An 11,558-nucleotide genomic window follows, 5' to 3' on the forward strand; every position below is an offset into this window, starting at 1 on the left:
GGTTATCTCACCAACAACTGTACAAAAGAGATTTTCGATGTCGGCAAAACTCAGGTATTCCAGAACTGCAACGATAAAATTGTGACGACAACACCTCGGAGCTCAACTCCCCGGGACACTGCCACAACCCCTAAATGTCAGGAGGCACCAAGAACAATGTTCTCGTCACAAAACCATCGGAACAATTCCAAGATACCCGCGTGATCCTAATTTTTTTTAGTGAAATTTGAGAAGAGGAAAGTCAAAACATCTACGTCAGGAGACCTCACCAGAGCGACGAAGGGACTGAGGAGTAAAAAGAATCCTACTCTCCGATATATATAATCCTAAGACTCAAAACATTTTTGTTCTAGACTCAACATCGCCAGCAAACAATCAAGCAGGGGGCTCCTAAGTCGGGGATGGCTCTGATTACCAACTTGTAACACCCACGATGCGGCTATATCTCCCACGTGTCGAAGCACGACTTAGAGGCATAACCGCATGGTGGTTTTGTCGCAAGAAGGTCATCTTCACACAATCCCATGTAATGAACAAGAATGGGATAAAGAGAGTTGGCTTACAATCGCCACTTCACACAATACATAAATTAAGATCATACATCATTCAAATACACTCATAGACCGGCTACGGTCAAGTTCAAATGAAAAGAAGACAACCCCAAATGCTAGATCCCCGATCGTCCCGACTGGGCTCCTCTACTGATCATCTGGAAACGATACATAGTAACGACCAAGGGCCTCATCAAATTCCCACTTCAGCTCAGTTGCGCCATCTGCGCCAGTATCCTCGGCACCTGCATCTGTTTTGGTAGAATCTGTGAGCCACGGGGACTCAGCAATCTCACACCGGTGAGATCAAGACTACTTAAGCTCATAGGTAGGTAAGGGGTAATATGGTGGAGCTGCAGCAAGCACTAAGCATATATGGTGGCTAACATACGCAAGTGAGAGCGAGAAGAGAAGCAACGCATCGGTCGAGAAGCTAGAAGCGATCAAGAAGTGATCCTGAAACTACTTACGTCAAGCATAACTCCAACCGTGTTCACTTCCCGGACTCCATCGAGAAGAGACCATCATGGCTACACACGTTGTTGATGCATTTGAAAGAGGTCAAGTGTCAAGTTATCTACAGCCGGACATTAACAAATTCCCATCTGCCTCATAACCACGGGCACGGCTTTCGAAAGATTATATACCCTGCAGGGGTGTCCCAACTCAGCCCATCACAAGCTCCCACGGTCAATGAAGGATAAACCTTCTCCCGAGAAGACCCGATCAGTCTCGGAATCCCGGTTCGCAAAACATTTCGACAATGGTAAAACAAGACTAGCAAGACCACCCGTTGTGCCGACAAATCCCGATAGGAGCTGCACATATCTCGTTCTCAGGGCACACCGGATAAGCTAAGCGTACAGGTACCGACGAATCCAAGTTGCCAAGGAATGGTCCCACACGGTGCTCTAGTTTGGAACAACACTCGGAGGAGCACTGGCCCGGGGGGTTATATAAAGATGACCCTTGGGCTCGCGAAAACCCAAGGGAAAAGGGCTTAGGTGGCAAATGGTAAAACCAAGTTTGGGCCTTGCTGGAGGAGTTTTATTCAAAGCGAACTGTTAAGGGGGTCCCATAAATCACCCAACCGTGTAAGGAACGCAAAATCAAGGAACATAACACCGGTATGACGGAAACTAGGGCGGCAAGAGTGGAACAAGTCACCAGGCATAAGGCCGAGCCTTCCACCCTTTACCAAGTATATAAGGTGCATTAATTTAAACAGGAGATATTGTGATATCCCAAAATATCCATGTTCCGACCAGGAACAAACTTCATCTTCACCTGCAACTAACAACGCTATAAGAGGGGCTGAGCAAAAGCGGTGACATAGGCAAACAACGGTTGCTAGGACAGGGTGGTTAGAGGTTTGACATGGCAATAGGGAGGCATGATAAACAATGGCAAGTAGAGCTAACATAGCGATAGAGCGAGTACTAGCAAGCAGAGATAGAAGTGATATCGAAGGTATGATCATCTTGCCTGCAAGGTTCTCAGAGTTGACGAAGGCTGGATCCTCGTAAGCGTACTCAACAGGTTCCTCGTGCACGTACTCGTCTCCCGGCTCTACGCAAAACAAGAACACAATCTAGGAACCACAATAAATCACGGTGCAATGCACAAGCATCATGATGCAATACATGTCATGGTATGTGAGAGGTGATATGCAATGTGTATGCGTGCTTCGGAAGGAAAGATGATGAACAAGGCATCAACTTGGCAAACCAAGTATGCTGCTGGAAAGATGAGATGATTTCGGTTGAAATCAATATAGAGATCACCGGATTCGGATGCACGGTTTGCAAATGACAAGCAAGACAAGATATGATGCAAACAGCAACATGGCCACTTGGATGCAAAGTATAAATAAGCTATCACACCCAAACATATGAACAGAAAGCATAGCAGAGATGTACAAGAGATGCTCTACGAAACATGAACACTGAGCTCAATCTAAAACCCACTAGAGCATGACTAAAATAGCATGGCAATGATGCAAAAGAAAACAGTATCTACAGACTTAGTGGAATTACTAGACATAGCAGAAACAGATTCATCATGGCATCTCTACAGGCTTGATTAACTCACTACCAGGCAAGTCATGGCATGGAACAAGTACTAGCATGAAGTAGGCATGGAAATGAAGCTACTCATGTGCAAAACAAACAACTAGCATATTTGCATGAACAAACACATAAGAGACAAAACAGCAATATGAAGTGAGATGACATGATTATGAACTTGCTCAAATGCAGAAACTAATGCCACCACTGGATTGGTGGGATTTTTCTACCCCAAAAACATATATAATATGTTAGGGTTGCTGTAGAAAAATCATCACAAATGCACTAAGATACAACCTGCCCTAAATGGTATATAACAGAAATGGCATTTCCATATTTGGAAACGTCCAGAAATGGACTTGCCCGAAAAGGACAGATTCCATATGCCAGAAATGGAATATTCGCTGGGAACCAAAAATAAAACAAATAATAATAAATAAATAAAAAACAGGCTAAGAGAGTATGACAGGTGGGGCCACCCTGTCATATGCACAGGTGCAAGAAACAGGAAAAAGGGGGAAGAATAATGCAGCCGCGGGGGATCGAACCCGGGTCTCCCCAGTGTGGCTCTGCATCGGCAACCACTGGGCTAGGCAGGCGCTACTGATAGGAAAAAGGGCTTCGGCCCCTTTTGGAGACACACCAGATCGAGTTCACCTGCCATAAGCAGAGAAGACGCCGGGGCCGGCGAGGGCAACGCGGCAACCAGCAGGGCACCGGGACTCCGGCGGGCGTGCGGAAAGAGGGTAAGGATGCATGCGTCTACGAGGGAAAGCAGGGGCGCTCGAGCTCGAGCAGTTGCTCGACTCGGGGCCATGGCGTACGCGGCGAGCGGCAGAGGAACTCGCCGGAGCTGCGGGAGGCTTGCAGTGTGCGCGCGAGACGTGAACGAGTGCGCGAGCGAGCTACGGGAGCACAACGAGGGGAACCCAAAGCAGGGACACACAAACACGCTACGGTCGAACAACACTGCACAACTAAATTCAGAGAACGCCGGAGCACTGCGAGCACGGGAAAGACATGGATCAGATGCGATCTACGGGCGCCTACATGCCATGGGAAGGATGGGAGAGGGAGGTGCGTTACCCAGCTCAGCCAAGGACGCGAAGTGGTCAACAGAGAGGAGCTGGCGGCGAGGAAGCGGAGCTCTGAATCCTTGGCGCGGTCCTGACCGAGAGGAAGTGGAAGCATAGGACATCGAGGAACTCGTCGTCCGGGGCACCGTAGTCGACGTCGTGGAAGGAGACGACGACGAGGAAGAAGAAGGACACGATCGACGGGGTTGGGGGTGACCGGAGAGCACGCCGGCAATGAGGTGCGCCCTCAGGTGCACTCGGGACGGAGCTGTTGCGGTGGATCTGATGGCTAAACTTACCAGGAAACGGCAGCGGCGGACGAGGGAAACCCTAGGCGAAGCAGGGGACACGGAAACTGGGGCTTAAAAGGGCTAGGGCGAGCGGTGCGAGCTCACGCGCTCATGCTCGCGGTCCCCATGGCGACGGCGAGAGGAGAGGGAAAAGGTGGGTGCGGGGAACAGGGGAGGCGCTGACGAGCGGGACCCAACTAGCCACGTGGGCGTACGGGCTACTGGGTAGCGTCGCGGCTGGGTGAGAAACGTCTAGCGGGCAAGCGGGCTGGCTGGCTGGCTGGGCTGGCGGGCTACACTGGCTGGCTGGGCTGGCGGGCTGCGCTGGCTGGCTAGGCTGCGGGAGGCCCAGGGGGGCTACTGCGCTGAAACTCTCCCTTTTTCTATTTATCCAAACAGAAATAGAAAAAGAAAAGCACAGGGAAAAAGAAGAGGAGTTAGAGTATAAAGAAAATATTCTCAAACTCCTGGAATTCTCCACTATTTTAATAAATTGCATTGGGCATTTTTAGAGGTAGAAAAATAAGACAAGTTTGAATTATATTCGAACTTGTGTCATTTTTGAACCTGACCAAAACACTTCAAATAAGGATATATTTGGCAGAGAGGCTTAGGGCATGGAGCAAGATTTACAGGGAGAAGATGAACATTAATAGAGAAAGGAAAAATAGCACTTGATAAAAGAAGGAAGTAGAGGGAAGGAGGAGAAGTGATGGTGCAATGGTTTGAAAGGGGAACACGGTCATGCCCATGATGCTCATGGCAACAACATGAATGAAAAAATGCAACATGAGATGGCATGAGATGAAAATGCACTATATGATGATGACATATGATGGCTGAAAGGCATATGACAAGAAGCACAAATGCAATATGGTAATGTGAGCATGACAATGAAAAGAATAAAACCACACAACCAAACAAGATGAGGCCAAACATGATAAAACCCACAAGAATTGGATGAAGGTCAAGTTGATATATTGCCAAAATGGGACATGTTACATCTGGGGTGTTACACCCAATGCTCCACCATGTAGTAGTAGAGGATGGCTCTTGCATGAGAGCCCACTTCTCCACTTTTTCCTTGCCTCTCTTTCCTCCACATATGCAAAAATGCCATGTAAAGCGCACTATTGCACTTACTTGCTCCTACAGGTGCTTAGCTTGCCACATAGGCATAAAGTCTGATGTGGCAAGTTAATCAAGAAGAGAGAGACTAGTTTGTTGACCCAAGGAAGAAACGGTGCTAAGCGCGTGCACCTAGGTGAAAAGACAATTTTGAGTCTATAGATAATTAAATGAAGCAAACTTAGCAACACCATTTCATTGGAAGAGGTCACTCCTTGGAAAATGCAATAAATACTAGTACTCCCTGTGTCCCATTATATAAGAATGTTTTTGACACTACACTAGTGTCAAAAATGTTCTTATATTATGGGACGGAGGGAGTACAAATAAAGAGATAGAGAGGAGTAAAAAGAATACACTTATAGCCAACCTTATAGCCAACCTTGTTGTAATATGAGTGACTAAGTGATGACTATGTATGACATGCCAACATCAGATAGCCTAACGCATCGTGTTAAATCTCCAAGGGCACGACCATGCGAGCGACGCGACGGTCGTGGTAGGTGCGACCATGATACGGGCTGCTAGCAGCCCTTGGATCTGAGATCAAATGGTCGCATGCTAAGTTGCTGAAAATTTGCAGAATAACCCTCCAGGATAGGATATTCACCCATAGATCTAGAATAATGCCATGCAACCGTTCGATCTCAGATCCAAGGGCTCTCGGAAGCCCGTATCATGGGAGAATGGAAAGCCACTACCCTGTCATTCGCACGCTGGCAGTTCGCTCCTACTCGTCCCCGCACGTCCTTTAATACTACGGTGGTTCGCTCCTAGTCGTCCCGTCCATTCACATTACGACAGTTCCACTAATCCTAACCCTCCTCCCAAATCCATGGCGTCCCAAATCACCCCGATCAGCGGTGAGTACAAGGTTAGAACCATCACCGGCGATGAGTTTGACGTCATCTACACCCGTACTTCCGCGACGGTGAAAGGATGCCTTTCTCGCTTCAGACACATGTTCGAAAACTCACATGATGAGTGGGTCGCTAGGCTAGATGTTGAGTACACCATAGTCGTGGGACGAGAGAAGGATCTAAAGGACGAAGAGAGGAAGAAGTCCGCCGTGATCCAGGTTTGCGTACATAATGTTTGCTTGGTCTACCACATATGCCATGCCGACGTTGAGTGCCAGGATTTTAAGAACTTCCTCGAGGACAAAATAGTCAAATTCGTTACTGTAGACTTTAAGAACGACAAAGAAGTCCTGCGATAGGCCTCGTTGTAGGCAACCCCTTCGACCTCCAGAAGAATCGGCTGGTGCCTTCTCGTCAGCCTTCAATGCTGACCCTAGCAGGAGCCATGGTTCATCCTTCGTACGGTAAACTGGAGAAACCTCCATACACGTTTCATCATCATGCATGGCAGCGGAATGTACTAGATATAGACCACATCTAGTATGCTGCAATGGATGGCTACCTTTGTTTCAATATCTACAAGGGCTGGATGAAGAGCAACAGCCAAGTTGGCGGTTCAAGCAAAGAAGTATCAGCCAAGAGGAAGAGGGACAAGGACGAACTCGAGGACGTGGACGAGGACTCCGAGTAAGGTGGCAGTGTCGTTGCTCATGGTGGTTCTAAACTTCTAATGCAGTGCCTAACGGATTAGTTGCATAGTTTAATTTCAGGTGTGCGTAGTTTAATTTGAGGGGTGTGTTGTGCTGAGCCCCCAGCAGAACTATGTTATGTTTCTTCTCGTTACTTTAACTCTTTAGTATGTACATACTAGTACTAGTATTTCTTTAATAGAATTTAGCACCCCAATTAAGCACGTACTAGCTTTTTTAATAGTACTATATGCATAATTAGGCGACGAGCGCTCTCTATATGTACCACCTTTTTTTAAATTTCAATTTTTGCTCCATGGCGCAACCCATCGATAGTGGAGTACTACTGTACAAAAGTATACATTTTTTAAAAGGCTAGCATACTGTTCATCACACACACACACACACACACACACACACACACACACACACACACACACACACACACACACACATATATATATATAGCCAGTTAAATTATCAACCTAGAACGACGTGCATGCCATGTAGTAAACCGATATGGAGGAAGTATAGTAAAAATGAGGTGATTTTACCGAGCGATCGGCGGGGGAGCATGGCCTGTCATGCGGTCCCACGTGTCATGATGTACCAAGGCGATGCACGTGTCCCTCTTGAGGCAAAAGCAATACTAGTACGTGGTTTGAGATGATGTTGAACCAAAGTGTGAAATAATGGTTGCTTCGTCCGTCTGGGAAGGTGTGGCATTGTGATTTGACGTCCCATTGCTCATTACTACTACTGGGCCGGTACGAGTGGGGTGCGTCCCCCTGCTGTTCTGCACTGTTATTTGGTGCTTGACACGTCGACCCGGTTGCTATATGTCCCACATGTCAGCGACAGGAAGTACAAAATTCATGAAAGGGAGCGTCGACGGAGGAGTATACTACAGAATTCATGAAAGGGAGCGACTTAGTTTTGGAAAAATCTATTTTTACGGAGTACGTACCCACTAGGGTTTATAAGGCTCATCTAACAAACATTCGTTTTTCCGTTTGATAAGTCTCAATTCTACTATACTAGTAGTAGTACCATTACATGTTGGATTTTGAGGTGCGTTAGATCACCCGACGCAAGCAGTGTCAAGAGGAAACTAACCAATGCATATACAAGTTCATGGAAATTTAGTGGTCATTCATGCATTCGTTCTAATTAATGCCTCGATAAACATAACTTCTTGAGAAAAACGAGCGTACTGTGCAAACTATGAAATTAATTCAACCACTCACCGTCTACCTTGGTTGGAGAGATTTTGAAATTGAGCCATAAACTGGAAAGGAGGGAGTAGTAACTTTTGTCTCGATTACTATTTGTGGCCTAGTATATATGCAAAATGTATTTTTTATAGTAACCTTGTATAAGTAAATAGAGGGAGTACTAACCAAAGTACGTAGTAGGGACGAGGAGTAAACAGAGGGAGTAGTAAAATTTTCTCCTCGTGCTGCGAGCCACTGCGCGCGTGGGCGAGGGAGCGGGTGTATAGGCGTACAATAGTAGTAAGCTTCACCTCATCCTGCGAGCCACCGCGCCCGTGGGTGGGGGAGACGGCGTACTAAGCAAGTTTCTCCTCGTTCTGTGAGTTGACGGGACACATTAAAAGTACTCCAGTGTATAGAGCCTTGGCTCTAAGGTAGGCCCCACATGGTTTGCCTATTTTTTTAATTTAACATAACGCGTCAAGTCGCAATTTGTTTGTTCACCCGTGGTAGATGATCCTCCCTCCACCAAGTGGACAACCAGTACACGTGCCAAATTAGCATGTGGGCTGCCTTTTTCGTTCAGAAATGAGCTCCACCGTGTACCCGCGCGGGTGTCGTTGGGAAAGAGACGAGAGTACGTGCGCCGTGCGTGCACCTCTTCTCTTTGTGCACGTCCCCCACCAACGTGGGTGTGTGTGAGAGAGATACAAACCTAGACATAATGTGCCGTCCATCCCCATGCCTCCGCCCAGTCCGACCACCAGTCACCACCACGGCACCACACCCCACTCCTCCTCACCTTATCTCTCATATTTCTCCCTCCATTTTTATATACAAGGGGCCACTATCAAAATTACAATTTGCAGATATACAAGGCCACTAACACTAATCGATGCAATATTAATGGTGTTTGCCTCGTGGTACTAGCAAAGGAGGACATTAATTATCCCTCGCATGCATGCGGGAGTTTGTAAAAAAATGCATCTTGATGTTCCGTGCAATGCACGGGCATCTTGCTAGTCCATGAAAACAACACCTGGCAAAATTCCATGGCAAACGAGGGATTTGAATCTGTTGGGAGGGGCTGTTTGGATCTTGCCCGGGGTAGCCAAAATATTGGTGACCCTTTTGTCCACCGGTGCCTTTGCCACCGATGAACGAGGAATGGATCGGGTGCTCATGCTGTCATGCATCCTCCAGCGCGCACGTTGGAGACGAGCTCGCACGAGCTGTGTTTTTTTGTCCCACAACGCCGCCCGAGCCGCCTACAGACTGACCGGCGACCCGCAAATTACGCCATCCAACCGTAGCCGCACACATTATGACAACAACTCAACCAACCGGACGAAATTCACGCAAACACGTAGACAAACTGATATTTCATATAAACAACGATGGAAATCATATAAAATACCAGATTTTCACACAAACATGACGGATTTCATTACATTCAAATGAACTACACGGTGCTAGTTTTGGACAGCACAGGTATATAATACCTGGCCTAAATGGTCGCCCGCCGATCGATTTGTGTTCCTCATGTCCGACAGCACGATCACCGGACTGCCGGGAGCCCCGGAGGTATATGCTTCAGCGCAAAGGACAGATCGCTTCCCCACTGCCCAACTGATATCATTGGCTGGTGCCGAAGATGATGGTGGCCGGCGCCGGTTCGAGTTCATCACCGGCCACTACTTCGCCATGGCCGGCACCGGCTCGAGTTGATCCTAACATTCCCCTCTTCCATGGAGCCCATGCGGGGTCGATGAAGGTCCTCGCAACAAAAGGATCCGGCAAGACACCTGCTGTGTACGCCGGCGTCGCCTCCGCGGTGGCCTTCACGGGACCCAAGCGGCGGCGGCCTCCCGTGTTATACTTCTCCTCGATGATGGCGGCGAACGCGGAGGCGCTGGCCACCGACTCGTCGCTCTCCGTGCACCCGGCTTCTATCGCTGCTTGCATGGCGCGTCCGCCGGCATGGGAGTCTCAGCCACAGAAACGGGAGATGCAGTACGAGGCGGCGGCGTGGACGGCAGCAACGACGCCCGTGCGCCGCTCCTCGTTGAGCTGGCCTGGAGCGGCGAGTTGCTGAATCGTGCGCCAGCTTAGGGCGGCAACTGGCTCCGTCGGGCGAGGGGAGGGAGGTGGATCAGCGAGCTGCATAGCTCGTATCCGGCGGGCTACCCAGCCGGCTTGGATGCGGAATAACTACTCTTCGTAAACCATTGTAAGGGTCGACAAAATGGTGGAGGAGATAGGGGAGCGGCGGAGGTGTGCGATTCTTGGCCGGCGTTTGGCCTCGTTTAAATAGGAGATTAAATAGACGGCGGACAGGAGGAGCTCGGCCGGCGTTGCGTTTAACACCGGCCCGATCATGAACGGACGTGTGTCTTGAGTGGGTTTCTCGGCTTCCACACGGGCGGGTTTCATGGAGGCATTTGAATGCGGCACGGAGGCGTCTTCAGCCGGGCGTGCTGCGAGTGGCGCCCTCGACTCTGACCTAGGACACCGTGCTGTTCTTCCACTGACGTGTGGGCTCTTTGGGTGCATGGCCTGCATGTCAGTGACCCAACGCAGGCAGCGCACAGCAGAGGAACCTTTGGTGGGCCTGCGCGGTCAGAAACGGGCATTTCATAAACCAATGATTGTTCATTGAGTGTGACGTCATCTTTTTCATGTAGTTAAGCCTACTATGTTGATAGCCCGTTCAATACGTTGTGATTCATAAAGACCGATGCAAACATCAATATTCTGCTTATCACAGATAAGATTGATTAATACCCGTAACAATCCATGTCCTTAACAAAGGGTGCATGCACGTATAGGTTGAGCGTGTGTCTTGCGTCGTGTGCTGTGTGCATGCAGGCGTGCAAGTGTTGCGTGCGTGCAAGGGTGCAGTTCAGTGTTGCATGCATGGGTGCGTATGTGCGTGTGTTCGTGAGTGCATGTGTACGTGTCAGTGTTGCACGCCAGCATGCGTGTGTGTGTACTTTATGTGTACGTGTCAGTGTTGCACGCCTACATGCATGCGTGTCTTGCGTGCGTGCATGTGTACATGCAGGGTGAGGCTACACGTCAGTCGACTGACTTGTTCATCTACATGATCTTGAGATTTTACGAAGTCACCATAGGTGCCTCGTAGTCGAGTGGAACGTCTCCTCCCACTGAATGTACATCGCTGAAAAATACCGAAATTAACACAAGATAAATGCGAGCACCTGGACTTTAACCTTGGTGGGCTCAAGAAACCACTGTCCTCTAACCATCCAACCACATGTTGGTTAGCATGACAAAATGTATGTGGTGACCGTGATGAGCTTATTCTGAAGTCAAGTGACCATATCGTGCTTTCGCTTCAAATACAATGACCGTAAGTGTCGTCAACAAAATACGGAGCACGCATCAAATGCAAAGTCCGTCAGTGTCATCAACAAAATATGGAGACGTATCATGAGCTAGATACCGTTGTACTATTGTATATGCTTATTTTCTTAGTGGCCGATTGGGTGTGTGGTGTGGTGGGCACATCATTTCTAGTTGTGGTGGGTCAACATGAAGACTCATGGGTCGGTTCCATCCTGCACCACATATAGGTTGGACCGAGACGTGTTATACGGAGACCCATGTGGAGGACTCGGCATACAACACGAAGCTACCAGAGTCGTGGAGGACTCTATCCCC

Source organism: Triticum aestivum, chromosome 7B, assembly GCF_018294505.1.
Source record: "Triticum aestivum cultivar Chinese Spring chromosome 7B, IWGSC CS RefSeq v2.1, whole genome shotgun sequence".
Lineage (NCBI taxonomy): Eukaryota > Viridiplantae > Streptophyta > Magnoliopsida > Poales > Poaceae > Triticum > Triticum aestivum.